The sequence below is a fragment of the Macaca nemestrina genome, chromosome 7 (assembly GCF_043159975.1).
Source record: "Macaca nemestrina isolate mMacNem1 chromosome 7, mMacNem.hap1, whole genome shotgun sequence".
Lineage (NCBI taxonomy): Eukaryota > Metazoa > Chordata > Mammalia > Primates > Cercopithecidae > Macaca > Macaca nemestrina.
In genome coordinates, this window is record NC_092131.1 from 164976265 (window position 1) to 164990712 (window position 14448).

The window sequence follows — 14448 nt, forward strand, 5'->3', positions numbered from 1 at the left end:
CATTAACTGCCTGACACTTCCTCTAAAATGCCACATTTTGGCTGCATACTTCTTCATATGACAATAATTTTCTTTCTTTCATATAGTATTGTTAATAAATTTTTTTAATGGTTTAGAAAAACTTCGGCCCATTTTGCTCTGTCAATGGCAGTTTTGATGCGTTTCATCATGTGGAACCACTAAAACAAGGTGTCAGATGGGCTAAAACAGAATTTCATACATTAGGATGCAAAAACAGGGGACTTCACATAGTCACACTCAATGTTTGCAGTCTTGTTACAGGCTTGTGTCTACAAACACAGGAATTCTTAGCCTCTATTTGGCATGATTCACATCAAAAAAGAAAATTAATGTACTTTATTTTATAATTGTATAAGCTGCTAGATCAAGCATATTCCATTTTGACTAGTTTTCAATGAGAATCAAATTCTCCACATAATTTTATATATCCAGGAATTAGGCTTTTCCACAAACTAGTTCCAGCTTTTTATATTTAAAGCATTTCTTTTTTCTTCCATGACCTGCATCCTTCTGATATCATAAGTCAAGTTAATATTACAATGTGGCCAATGGCTCTGTATCTTTGGTTGAGACCCCAGATGAGCTGGTGGAGTGGGTAGTAAGAGTATTCCTGATAGCTATTTCTACCTTGGGAGGGCTAGAAAAAAAGTAATTGTGCATCAAAGGGACTGGGAAACACACAAGTAACTCACTGAACCCAAAGCAAGTTTATAGCCAACTGAACTTTCTCTTCAGCCAAATCCCCAAAGTGCCAATCCATCACTGCCTGGCATAAAGGGAGGTGTGACTGGGTGAGATCAGAGTCAAAACAGTCCCAGCAATTATAACTGATATGGTGACAGTGGTTTAATTTGGCAAAGTTTACAAAAGCGTATGACCATGGGAACGCATTACTTGAGCTCCTCCCCCTGGAAGGAGTACATACAAGTGTGGGAGCAGGGTAAAGCTCCATTAGCTTTATGGTGAAACTGTGTCCCATGCTGTGGTTAAAACCATAAGCTTTGAGGTTAGACACACAAGGTTTCAGTTCCTTACTACTTGTGTGATATTCAGTAATTCATGAAGCCAATCTAAGCCTCAGTGTCCTCACTTATAAAATGGATATAAAACTTGGCCAAGTGCGGTGGTTCACACCTGTAATCCCGGCACTTTGGGAGGCCAAGGCAGGTGGATCACCTGAGGTCGAGAGTTTGAGACCAGCCTGGCCAACATGGCAAAACCCTGTCTCTACTAAAAATGCAAAAAAAATAGCCAGGCATGGTGGCAGGTGCCTGTAATCCCAGCTACTCGGGAGGCTGAGGCAGGAGAATCACTTGAACCTGAGAGACGGAGGCTACAGTGAGTCGAGATCAAGCCACTGCACTGCAGCCTGGGAGACAGAGCAAGACTCTGTCTCAAAAATGAAATAAAATAAAATAAATAAAATTGATATGATAAAACTTGCCTTATATGATTGTTGTAGAGTTTAAATGAAAATTTATATATGCAAAATTCATATTCTAAGCACTCAATAATAGATAACTAAGTTTATTAAGGTAGTAAGTGCTCAGAATTTATCACCCTTTATAAGATAACCAAATACTCTGCACTATTACTTAAAATAAATCTTTGGTTTCTAACACCTACAATTCTACACCAGGTTATTTATCTTAATCTCCTATCCAAAAACACACTTACTCGTCTCTCATTTTCTAATTCAAAGCCTTTATCTCATTCAAGACTCAGCTGAGACCTCATCTGTTTTTTCTAGTATTTCATATTTTTCAACACTTGTTTCTGGGTCCATTCTCTGAAGGTCTATAGCAACATTATCCAAAAGAAATAGAATATGAGCCACATCTGTAATTTTTAATTTTATGTAGCCAGGTTAAAAAATTAAAGCCAAGTGAAATTAACATTATTAATAGTTTTATTTAACCCAATATATCCAAAATATTCTTTCAATGTGTAATCAACATTTTAAAATTACTAATGAGATATTTTACATTCCCAGTTCATACTAAGTATTTGAACACTGTGTGTGTATTTTACACGTACAACACTTTAAATTCAAATAACCACATTTCAAGAGCCCAACAGCAATGTGTCTAGTGGCAGTCATACTGTACAGCACATGTCTATAGCATGAATAGTTTCTATCATACTATTTGATCAGCTTTCAGTAAAGGTTTGCTGATCCATAGTTTGGATGCATTTAGTCATCAAAAAAGGAAAATGCAGCAGGGAATGTGATTTTCTTTCACTTATGCTACTTTTAGCCCTGGGGTGAGTGGTGTTTATCCCAGAATGAAAACTCTTGAGTATGTGGAATAATGCCAGTTGCGGACTAGTATTAATATATCTGCTCTGGCATTCTTGTGAATAATACAAGAGTTAAGCTAAAACAAGGAGATTTGCATCTGGTAATGCCTTGCTTATAGAATAAACCATCAGACTAAGGTGCTTCTAGGTATGAATGGAGACCAATATAATCTCACCACCACATCTAAAAGTGGGGCTCCAGTTTTAAAATGTTTACTTACCAGTAATCAAAAATTAACTTGACTCTTGATTCACAACTGTCTTGTTAAAGTAGAGGTTGCTTTCAAAACCCACCCAGGGAAGTCACACCCAAGGCATATCACCTCTTGTGTGCTACAAAATACCCAGGTCTTTCTACAGACCTTTGAAACTCTGACATGATGAGTAATTTATCATTTTTCTACCCTGAATATTTTTCAAAGTTTAGATACTAATCAAGTTACATGGCATAAATATATAAAACTTTCAGACCATATAAAACCACATTGCATTAATATTCCAGATTCAAGTAGACAGTGGATTTCCAAACATGGTTTTTGTTTCTTATAGGCATGTAAAAAAACATAGTTTACAATATGGAAAATTTCCAAGGTACATTGAAAAGAGCAGAAATTTTTAAAATGTATGACTCATCCAGTGAGTCACTGAATGTTCGAGGAAAATTTATCTTGGTGTTTTATAGTTATTTAGCTTTTTAAAAAAAAAGTTAAAATATATTCTGATTATCAGACTGACAACCGGCAATACTTTTCATATTATATTACGTTATTTGACTGAAAATGTGTTTCATCTTATTTCTTTTCCAGTATGTACTAAAGTACAACATTCAAAAATCTCACTAATGTCTGTTCTTGTATTGAAAAACTACTTCCCAAACATATTCCCCTCAAACATATCCCACAAAATACATTCACAAGCACAAGTAAAGGCAACTTCAATTACTTCTCAATGTGGGAGCATTTTATTTTTTAATTTTTAGCTTTCTTATCAAAATCTTAACGAAAGACTTGAGCAAATTCTATTTCCTCCATCAAACCTTCTTGAGCAGAGACTCCTCTTCTTTCCCTGAATTCCTGTGTGCATACAAACTTGGCATCCATTGTAATCTTCCCTTTGTTATGCTTACTTTTCTATGTACCTAAATCCTAGCTCTACAATACAATTCTTGAAGTTTCTTGAAGCCATAGGCCATGTCTTATTCATCTCCTGTGGCTCTCAGCAGAGCCTTGGATAGAATAAACATTAAATAAATGTGCTGGAAATCATGACGATTTTGATCGTAGTTTACAGGAATATCGTTCAGCAGACCAATGACATGATACAGCAATGTCAGCCATTATGAATGCACAGGAATATTTTCATATTTCCATCTTTTCCAATTCTACTTTTTGGCCATCTTTTTTAATAAAAGTGCTTAGTGTCTCCTCGGCATTTTCATTCCAAAAACTCAAGTTGAATTTAAATTAAAATGAAACCCTAAAATGTCTAATTATATTCTAGCATCAAACAAAGCTTTTTCTCCCTTACAGTTATATTTTAAATGTTTTTTAGTGTCTAACCATAGTTAAGATTCCAGTTTACAAATATACATCTACTGTGGGGTTTTGTGGGTTTTTTTGTTTTGGTTTTTTTTTTTTTTTTTTTTTTTTTACAAATTTAATAATATCCTAAAGCCTAATTTTGTGTATTGTGGATTCATTTAAAATGTGGTTGCTACTCAACAATTTTGGAGGAAAGTATATTACATCAGATGTAACATTTAAACTAAACCCAGAAGTTAAAACTCTCTATAAATAAGAGAAACAGAAAGACGGCCAAATAAGAAGCATGAAAGCCCAAGGAGGAAGTTAATGTGCAGGACAAAGTCTTTTGGCCTCATGAGCACTGCGCCCAATGGATTCAGCGGCAAGAAAATGAAGCATCTGGCACGCAGAGGGGTGGAAGTGCAAGTGTGTGGGCTTACGGATGCCAGACTACCCAAGTGACTCAAGAGTAAGAGGCCATTGATGAGAAGAAGGTTTGGATTAGCTGTGGCCTTGAAGTTACCCCTGGAAACGGAGTAGCACTCAGTTGTGAGAGGTGCATTAACCTCTTCAGACCACTAGGGTTCAAAGTGTTCCATAAGGGGTAATTTATTAAATGGGTCCTAATTGCTTGGTAATGTATCTTCCAAAAGTCACTTCTCTGTGCTATGATTAGGCCTGGGACTTGCCAAGTGCTGTCATTCTCTTTGTAACTCCATAATGGAACTCTAGGATGTGGGAAGCTGATCCATTGGACAGCTATATATCTAATCCAGGTTCAGAATCCTACCAGCGAAGCCAGACAACCTTCATTTAACCCTCCGGTGTGTAAACACCGAAACACACAATTGATACACCTTGTTTTGAGTGCCTTTTACTAAGTACATATACATTTCAATAGAATGTGGGTAACTGGTGTTATTCCTTTGAAAAATAGCACATTTTTAAGATTTGTGAATTATCCCTTTCATTAAATTCTTTCTTAAAACTGTAAAAATAAGCATGCCATTCTGTTTTCACTACCCACAACAAATTTTCTCTTGGCCTTTTTTGTTTCATACCGAGGACAATCAGCATGATTTTCTGGTTGGCTCCCGACACAACACAGAGGGCAGTCTACGGGTCATCCACTTGGTATCACTGATTCCCACGAGGACTACTTAGGCACTGGTTTTGTTAATTAACAAGGCCAGCAGAGGGAGTGAGAGAGCATTGCTACAAAAATGAAATCAAAATGTAAAATAATAATAACAATCATATGTAGAAAATCTGACATTTAAACTACAGAGGATTATACAGCGTAATCCAAATATGGAAGCAACGTTTATCATATAGGTAACAGACTAGAATCAAAGAAACCGGACTTCTAGTCACTATTATAGTTTTATGATGTGTATGAACCAGCCAAAGGTAGCTATGCCTCATTAAAGTCTTGAAAATGGCCACCACAGTACCCTCCATTAAGATAGAAAAGGTTTTTGCCCTCTGTAAGAGAAAGTGATTACGTAAAGAATGGGAATTATTGGCATAAGTATAAAGCTGATATAATTTCTGTCTTTCAGGGCTTTAGGTCATTTCTTAGTTTTGACCACAAGTGAAAAACACCTGGTTAGTATTCCCCCATTCCCTAAGAACGTCAGTTTGATTAGATCATGCAGTTAGACACGTATCTTATTAACATGAATAAATAATCATGAGGCTACAAACTAGCGTAGGGGAATGTCTTTCTATCTGAAAGATATTATGTATTCTAATCTCATATTTGTTTTACAACTCCTATTTCCAGACCATGTAAAGAAGTTACATATTTTCCAAAAAGATTTTCAGACAAAGTGTTGCAGTGGAGTCCTGTTCAAATCCATCACTCAATGGCTCATGGTTATTTAGAATTTCAGTTTCATTCTTAAGGGAATGTGCTGTAGTTGTGTTTTCCAGATATCTTCAATAGCGTTTCTTACCAGATAATTTGTGTGGACCCCATAACCAGTTTCCCACAAGGCGGCTTTAAGAAAATGATCATCAAAACCAACCAGGCTTTACACCATACTGAATTAAGTAAAACCTTTCTTTGTTTTACAAGTTTCAGATAATCTTGAAGACAGTGCAACTTGCCTGGAAGTTTAGCAGAAAAAATAGTTTGGAAAGTAAATATTCAGTTCTGCTTTCTCCAGTAGATGTCACTTTCGGTACATAGGATATCAAGATATATAAGATGCACAGTATCCCTTACAATGATGGCAAAAAAAAAAAAAAACTTTGTGTTCCAGCCATATGTAACAGTTTTTAAGCTATCAATGGTATTTCTAGTGTTTGGAACCACAAGGAATAATAAGGCAAAATGAATGCTATTAAATAACCATCTTACATATTTCTGTGTAGCTTTGGCAATGGCCATTAAGTGTAACATAGAATACAATATTGCTAATGCCTTTTCAATAGTTAAAGAAAACTAAGTATTACTCTAAATTGCAGCATAAAATTTATTTTCCAAAAAACAAACATGATTTCTGAGTAAATAAGTAGTTATTAACGATATACTACATACTTACCAAGAACCTAATTAAATATGAGTTGAGTTAACCTATTATTATTTCATTGTCATTCTTCCTGGGTCCTCTTTGTCATTTTGATATTCACATCATCTTCATGTGCCTGAAGAAAAAATAGGATTCTCTGAAATGTCTCACTATATACAAGGGAACGTAGAATAAGAAAGAGAGAGAAAAGACAGAGAGATGAAAGAAATAAAAAAAGAAAGAAAGAAAGAAGAGAGAGAGAAGAAAAGAGAGAAAGAGAAAGAAGAAAAAAGAGAAAGAAAAAGAGAAAGAATTATGAATCTTACATTGCATTGTTTATAGCATCCACATGTCCAAGAATAAAAATCAAACGATGGAAGAACATTAATAGTAAGAATTAGATTAATTCTTCTTAAAATACTTTTCAGAATGCTCTTTGCATTACTAAACATAAGCCTCATTATGCTGTTCTATTTGTATTCCAATGTAGTTAAATTTTATATTTGAGTTGTTTTAATAGATGACTTTGAAATGACAGAGGAGAGCACATTTTTGTTTCTTATTGGTCCAATCAAGATTTTGCTTGTAGCTACTATAACTTGAAATAATAGGTAAGGTTACAGAGGCTTTTAAAAATGTTGATGTCTGGGTCACATCTGATTCAGTGGTTGCATTGACAAATGTGATTTGATAATTGCCAAATTAAGCTCAAGAGAAAATTAGTTAAACAACTACTTTTATTTTCAGATGCTTCAAACAAAAGATATGAAGTTTGGTAGCAAATAATGATAGGGTGCTAGAACAAAAATTCCCAAAGAAGGCAAAATGGGCATGTGGCTTTTACAAAACAAAAGAATCTATCTGGTCATCAAAATAAACAACATCTAAATGATCTGTCTAGGTTTTAAATATTTTGTGAAAAGAGTAAACCCAAAGAGCTCGATTCTTATCTGAGTAGAGATTTCCTGACATGTTAACTGGGAAGTTCTGCTACCATTCTTGTGTATACTTTGTTAAAAACAAAGAGATTATAAAGGTTTGGGTAATAAAGGGATTTAGAGGCTCCACCTGTAGGCTACCGATTCCACTCCGTTTCAGTTTTAAGAGAACTAAAGTCATGAAGGTACCCAGGACATGTAGTTTACTTTTAATTCAGCATGAGTTAGGATCCCACTTTATAACAAACCCTAGGATGTTTTTTTCAACTGTTCAGAGCAAATAGGTTGACAAAAGAAAAGCAAAGATTGAACAGGAAGGATAGAAATAAACACAGGGTAATGCTCAGTAAAAGCTGAATTCCTGAGGAAATAGACACCACTGGTGCCTCTCCTGAACATTTTCAAGGACAGAGTCAGCTCTTTACCATTCTGGGTCTTATTACTAGTCTTGATCGATAAATAAACAGTAATCGATAATTCTGAAAGAAAATGATGCAATAATGATTTTGAAATTAAGGATAACTGGTTCACGTTACATGGCTGAATTACAGTGCTCTGATTTGAACTCTGGAAAGAGCCATGCAAAGCACACCCCACAATGCTAGTTGTCAGCAGTCTTTCCCCGTTTCAAACAGCAGACAGAGTCCTCTTATGTCTAAACAGCCCCACTCAGGTCCTTGCCTGAAGGAGCTGTAATTCCTTAGCACCGTATTTAGGTCTTTCTTCTGTTTTTCTACTTCAGTTTTCCCATAGTATTTAATACCTTATTTGTTTAATAGATTGGAACGGAAAACTCAAGACATTTTGAAAAACAGCCAATTGCTTAGTTCCATAGCCCTAATAACCCTAAAGGATGGCAGCAGTGTCATTATTTTTTAAAAATAATTATATCGTTCCCTTTACTTGTACCATGTCTTACAATTATCTGCTTTAAATAATTTTATCAAATATTAAACAGACACAAAATATTTGTAGCTTACATACAACAACACGAGTAAGTAAATAAATAAGATGTACATCTGTGTATCCCATATCCAACTTAAGAAATGAGACGCTACCAATATCTTTGGAACCCTGAACCCCTCTTCGATCCATCCTTCTTCCCTCTCTTCCTGCATAGATACGATTATCCTGAATTTTGTGTTAATCAGTCCCTTTCTTTTCCTTCCTTTCTTAAATGAAAAAAAAAGGCTTCATAGGAAATTTGAGTACTATTTGTTTAGAAGAATACAATAAAACATTTGAGAAAATTGAGACATGTAAGCAATATTGATCAATTAAAAATGTTTCTGTTTTAATGTCTATTCAATCAACATTGAATAAATATTCTCTGCATTCCAAAGTGGCCATTAGCCCCAGTCACCACCAATAAATGATGGAATCCAATTCTGTAGTTACTATCCATATTATTAGCATTCAATTGCAAAAATATCAGTATTTTATGAAGAAAAAAATTTTTTTACCTACTTGTATCAATAAAATTCTGTTTGATGCTCTACACATAAATTGCACTTTTAGCAGATAATATTTTCAACTCATATAGTAAAATATTTTGGATTCCAGGAAGGATTTCTAAGAAAATGTGTTATATCTCCTTTTCTGGAGTTTTGTTTTTTTAAAAAAAAACACCTTTTTTTTTTAACTTACAAGGTTTCTGTGACCCCTTACCCAAAGATAGGATCAATATCTAGATAGCAGATTATTAAGCTTCTTAGTATATTATTTAGGGAAAGATCCCTCAAATTACTGAGCCCCTCCACCAGCCATGTCTCAAAGATCTAAAGATGAGGAAGTCCTACAGGAGGAGTGGAGCGCATGTCCCGGGGTCCTTGGTGAGGAGGGACTGGAGAATAAGAGAAAGAATGAGACCAGGGAATGGATCCCTGAGGCATCCTGTCCCTTTCATCCTCCTCCTCCTTTTTCTGCATTCCAAAGTGGCCATCAGCCCCAGTCACCACCAATAAATGATGGAATCCAATTCTGTAGGTACTCAGCAGCAAATAACTGCAAGTATGTACCTGCTTTGTTTTCTTCTCCAGGACATCTCCCCTTGACAGATTCAATCTCTGTATCTTGTACCAACACTGTTGACCCTGGAGGCAACTTTTTAAAATTTAAGGTGGGGGCATTCCTTCAGCACTTAGGAGTGTCTAAGTCAAAATTTAGCAACAAAGTATAATAGCTTTTGATTATTTTAAATAAAATATTATATGATAACTCAGATTTTAGAGTGTTCTAAATTTACATATATTATCACTATGGGTGTTTTTGAATTCTGTTTAAACTTACTAAGAAACATTCCATGCCTGGACCCTAAAATAGGAAAAATGAGATATTTAAGTCTTTGGTTGTAAGAATTGTGAATAAGACCCTTGACAGATTGATTACCTAATGGCAAGTGTGACAAATGTGACAACAGATTTAAGAATAACATTACCACTTCACTAAAAAATAAACATGACTATTACTAATGATTAATTTAATATTTTAATAATGATGGAGGCACTAAAGGTGTTGAAAATTAATACCAGATTGAAAGTTTGTGTAATAATTTGTCACAATACCACTTCCATATCTTCTATTTAGTGTATTTCAGAAATATTTTCCATTTCTTATTCTTTATCTTACTGTCACATTCATTCTCTCCTTTCTTTTTCATAGCTATATTCCAAATTAAGTCCTCAGATTATCTTTTGCTTAACCTGGTCTCCCCATCTTCAAAGTTTGCCCTTCAATTAATTTTGCCTAATACTACCAGATTAAGCTTTGTAAATCCAAGTTTTTCTTCTTTTGCTTCTCATTTGATGAGTTCCAATTTTTCAGGGACGTAATTCTAAACTTTTTAGTATGGTATTTAAGTAATTAATACCATACTTAAATTCTACCTAATTTTCCAGGCTTCTTCCCAACTACTGCAAAATCTATACTATTTCTGTATCTAATATATAATCATTCTCACATACCATAAAATCCCCATCATCTTCATGCTGGACATTGCCCTTACCCTTGCCCCTTGTATATTTTTGCCTGCTGAAATCCCACTGCTTTTATGTGATTTTGTGTGCAAACTGATTTTATGTGCAATCATTGAATTAATCCCAAGCCCTTAGAGCTCCCAAAGCACTGTGGTTCACACTTATAATACAGCACTAATCATGTACTGCCTCATATTTTAATTCTGAAAGGTATAGGTTTTATTGACTCCCATGCTCCCTGGATGGGGTTCGTACATGATACCCCCTTAACACGTAGAAGAGCATACAATCAGCATGGTATTTGTTGTGTTGAATTGAGTATATATGGCAAGAAAAGAATACCACTGTCATGTTTTATCAAGGTCTTGGGAAAATATACTGAGTATTATTGTTTGTATAAATAATTTATTATAAATTAAATTATCTTTATAGGCATGATGGTGCATGACTGTCGTCCCAGCTACTTGGGAGGTTGAAATAAGAGAATCACTTGAGTTCAGACGGTCAAGGCTGCAGTGAGCAGTGATTGTGCCACTGCATTCCAGCCTGGGAGACGAAGGAAGATCCTGTTTCAAAACCAAAAAACAAACAAACAAACAAGAAAACACACACACACACACACACACAAATTCAAATGAGATTAAAACCCAGCCCCTGCCTTCTAAAAGCTCAAAACCTAACAAGGGAGATGGGCACCCAAATACTATTAACTATAATACAATGGCATAGTATTCTTTAAAAGGTTAAAATAAAATGCCCTGGAATCACAAAGGAGGGAGAAACTAATTTTGAAGAAAGGAGGTAGTAAGAGGGTATGAATCACGCTAGGATCTCTGAAGTAGGCCTTGAAAGAGAAGTAGCTCTTGACCAAATGATGAAAAAGCCACGCCTGATATAAGCCACATAGGTGATGCATCCGTCAACAACATTCAAGGACATCATTCAGTTAAACTCCAATACAATGGTACCCCCAGGGATTGTGTAGCCTTGTGGCCCAGGGACAGAGCAGGCCTGGCTGAGAGGTGCGCATACCATGTTCAGCAGTTGTCTTGACATCACATATAAGCTCAGTTAAAATTGTACTAAGATCTTACCTTCCAGTTTGTGTTTTCTAGCCCTCCTTTCTATAAGGTTTAGGAATTCTTTTTACAATCTCTATTTAAAAGGAGAAGCCAAGAATATGACAATTCTGTTCACTCCAATATTCTCTAGCATAGTTACAAAACAAAATGGGTTACAGATTAGAATTATCAAAGCAAGATACATCTTAGCAATTTTTTAAATGTAATGTTTGTCAAACTTTTGAAGTCATTTTCCTTTCCTCAAATTAAATTTTGCGAAGATCATATGCAAACCAGAAAAAAAAGTAAATGGTCTTTTTCCCATCAAGACTTCTGCTGGTTCCTTGCAGCCCTAAGGATTCAGAGGCACAGTTTGAAAATTGCCAGTTCTAGACCAGCTTTCTCTTTTATAAGTGAGGAAACAGCAATTCAAAGAATTTGAAGTACGTTATGCAAGTTCATAGTAGCAGTTAGTGGCAGAATCGAAAATAGAAGCCCCTTAACTGTCACTCCACTGTTCTGTCAAGATAAAATTAATTCTATTTACATAGCAAAATGAGCATGAGGTCCAAGGGTCTCCCAAGGTGACATTTAGGATAGAGAGAGAGTGTTTCTTTTTCATAAGACTTCATTGGAATTCAGTATTTCATTGTTAAGTAATTCAGAATCAATGGTAAACCTTTCATTTTATTCTATCTTTCTTTCATTTTGATATTGAATTACCAAAAATGACAGCTCCTAGATTCTTTAACTTCTTGACCCAAGACAAGGGGGGTGGTTAAAGAAATTGATCTCAGTGATGGCCTTGACTAGTCAGGCACTTTCTTGCTCTAGAAATGAAAATTCAATGTAAAAATCTCCCTCAGTTTATAAAGGCGGAAGAAAACCTGCAATGACTTGACTCTTATCTCTGTAGATCGTAAGGATGGAGAATAATAATGTTTAGATTCCTTGGCTAGTTCAACATGTTATGTTTTAATTTGCAGATTAAGTGATTTTTAAAAACCGTATATTCGGCTGGGCGCAATGACTCACGCTTGTAATCCCAGCACTTTGCAAGGCCGAGGCAGGTGGATCACCCAAGGTCAGGAGTTTGAGACCAGCCTGGCCAACATGGTGAAACCCTGTCTTTATTAAAAATATAAAAATTAGCTGGGCATGATGGTGCACACCTGTAATCCTAGCTACTCGGAAGGCTGAGGCCGGAGAATCGCTTGAACCCTGGGAGGAGGAGGTTGCAGTGAGCTGAGATCATACTACTGCACTCTAGCCTGGGACAGAGGGAGACTCCGTCTAAAAAAAAAAAAACAAAAACCAAAAAACAAACAAACAAACAAAATATATTCACACACACATACATAGAAAGACTTAATCAAAATCATCAAGTATATAGCTGTTGTAAATTATCCTCCTTGTCAAAAAAGTTTAGTAACTATGACTTAATGGAAATAAATTTAGTTAGAGGGAAAAAAATAGTGTTTACCAATATATGCCCCTACAACTGGTAATCATTAAATCAAATATTGTGGCTAATCAATTAATAACATAAATTAAGTTTGGATAACTTAAATAGTCTGATACTATATCATGACAAAACATTTATTGAAAGGAATAATAGAAATACTTATTAAGATCAAATGAGTTAATAACTTTTGAAAGTCAAGAAATTTTTAGCTATAGGACAAATATAACAATATATGGCTTACAAATATAATGCTAAATGTGCCCTGAATCAATGCTGACATCACATAAAGACCTTAAAAAAATATCAAGGCCATAGCTTTTGGAATTCATGGATATTCTTGATTACTAACCATACAGAAGTCATCTTAGCTTCTTTCGTAATGGAGTAGGAAATTGGCAACAGTACAGAAGGCTCTCTTTCTGGTTATGCCTCATCGCCATTTCACTTCCCAAATCTAAATGTCTGTTGTGAAGCATGGTCTAGCCAGAAGATATAGATTAATTTTCTAAACAGACCACAATTCCCCAGACTCTTCCAAAAATTAGTGCTACTGTATGCCATGATTTTCATGTGATGTCACTAGCTTCAGTCATCAAAAAAAGCAGACAGAACACAGTAAAGAGGCTTGCAGAGTAGTGTCTTGAAGAAATACATCATAACTTAAAGATAGTAACCCAAATATAAACTTATGAGAAAAAATCAGTTGGAAATGATTCTGCTTTAAGGTAAGTCCTCAACAAGTTTTTGATCTGTAAGTCCTATCATTTCAAACAACTCTTCTCATGCACACACACACACACATACACCAAAAAGCCACTGGTACAAAAAAAATCTGTATCAAATTAATAGTTACTTGCTGAACAAAAATAAAAATGTTTTTTATTTAAATTACAAGGTTACCTATAAGTTATTAGGTTGGTGCAAAGTTGCTGTTTTTGCCATTAAAAGTAATGGCTATACATCTCTAATCATTCCAAAGTATTTTTACAAATTGTTCTTATACTTTGAATTCATCTGATCCCCGCCAAATAGGAAAACAACCACTAGACAGTATGCTCTACAACTGAAGTTATTTTACTATGTAGAGATTTAAAGTTGACCAGCCTCTAAAGTTATGTATGCTAGATGCTAATCTTTATTTTGGAAAGCAACTCTACAGAAGTCATTGCATGTTGAATTGTTTAGCAGAGCAAGCAAGTGCTCTTCAGGCATAGGCCTGACACTGTCTCTGAAAAGAAAACTCTGTCTTGGTGAGGGAAGATGATGTCCAACCACTTTCTACCTGGCTGGGCTCCAAGTGCATGACGAATTGCAAAAATACAATATACAAAAGGAATATTTATGTGTCTTCCTCCTTCATCAGATACACAGTATTTTTTCTCCCATGTCACAAAACTAGTAACCGCAATTTACAAGTATATGCACAAACTGCTATTGATTTAACGATGCATTTCTTTGATGTCCCTTGCCTTAACCTCATTTATAAAGCTGTTTTGCATTATTTCAAACTGTCAATGATTTGTGACTCATGAATATTCAAATCTAATTTGCACTTACCTTTTTGGTATGCATGCTTACTTGCAATATGTCTCCACATTTGCCCTTTTGTTTTGTATTTATTTGTGGATTATTTTATTGAACTAATACT

General features: G+C 35.1%; 1 long non-coding RNA gene across 2 annotated transcripts in view; it reads right to left on the reverse strand.

The window, feature by feature from the left end:
• Positions 1 to 1944: 1944 nt before the first annotated feature.
• Positions 1945 to 14448, reverse strand: part of LOC105492707 (uncharacterized) — a 38957-nt gene continuing 26453 nt past the window's right edge. For both annotated transcript variants that reach the window (XR_011606169.1, XR_011606170.1), the window contains exons 2-3: positions 6395 to 6497; positions 1945 to 5060 (exon numbers count right to left, since the gene is read on the reverse strand). This is a non-coding gene — a long non-coding RNA (uncharacterized lncRNA). The remainder of the gene's footprint in view (positions 5061 to 6394; positions 6498 to 14448) is intronic.